Source organism: Ursus maritimus (genome assembly GCF_017311325.1).
Source record: "Ursus maritimus isolate PB19 chromosome X unlocalized genomic scaffold, ASM1731132v1 scaffold_X1, whole genome shotgun sequence".
NCBI lineage: Eukaryota > Metazoa > Chordata > Mammalia > Carnivora > Ursidae > Ursus > Ursus maritimus.
Window position 1 is genome coordinate 85,038,333 of NW_024423319.1, and position 1,328 is coordinate 85,039,660.

Below are 1,328 nucleotides of genomic sequence, written 5' to 3' on the forward strand. Positions count from 1 at the left end.
TTTTTTTTTTTTTTAACTTCAAGGGTATACTCAAGAACATCTAAACACATATGCCATTTCACGATTGGCCTACGTTCCAGGAGTTCAATGGGAAAGAACTCTGGAGCTCTGTACAGAAATGGAGGCTTAGGCATATACAGATATCTCTCATGAAATGGGGATGGAAGAGATAAATAGAATTCATAAGGAACAGCAGCACTGCCATTAGAAGGAAAAATCACCATGTGTAGGGGCAAAGTTGAACAATGTATGGTTGATTCAGCACAAAGCTCTCAGCGTTAGAGACAGTTGTGGCTTCAGGACTAATGCAAGGATGAGCTTGAATACCACCTGACCCAACCTCCCATTCCTTCCTCTCCGACCACCTCACTCCTTCTTGAGCAGCCATCGTTCTGGGAAAGAGAAGGAAATGTTAAAAGAAGAGCCCTACAACTTCTTAAGCAAGGCAAAAAAGGACTGACCATAAAAGGAATGATAAAATGAACTACATAAAAATTAGGAACTTCTGTATATCAAAAGTTGTCATTAAGAGAGTAAAAGGCAAACCACAGCCCAGAAGACGATATTTACTATACATATATCCAAAAAAGACTCCTATTCAGTTATATAAAGCATTCTTATAAATTTCTAAGAAAGAGACAGACAACATAATAGAAAAATGGGCAAAATACTTGAACACTTTTTAAAAAAGGATAGCAAAAGGGCCAATAGACATCAAAAGTTGCTCAACATCTTTATTAGGGCAATGCAAGCTGATGCATAATGTAACGTGTATACACACTCATCAGAATGACTAAAATGAAAAATATAAAAAATGCCAAGTGGTATGGTATATGGAGCAACCAGAACTCTCATATGCCACGGAGGGGAGTGTCGATTTACATTTCCATTTTGGAGAACTCCTAAACTATATTTACTAAACCTGAATACATGCTCATACTATGACACAGTGATTTCACTCCTAGATATATACCCAACAAAATCGTACACATATATTCACCTAAAGACATATTGAAGAATGTTCATAGCAGGGGCGCCTGGGTGGCGCAGTCGTTAGGCGTCTGCCTTTGGCTCAGGGCGTGATCCCGGCGTTCTGGGCTCGAGCCCCACATCGGGCTCCTCTGCTAGGAGCCTGCTTCTTCCTCTCCCACTCCCCCTGCTTGTGTTCCCTCTCTTGCTGGCTGTCTCTCTCTGTCAAATAAATAAATAAAATCTTTTTTTTAAAAAAAAAGAATGTTCATAGCAGCTACTTATAATAGGCCAAACTAGAAAATACCTGTAACGGTTAATTTTATGTGTCAACTTGACTGGGCCACGAGGTACCCAGA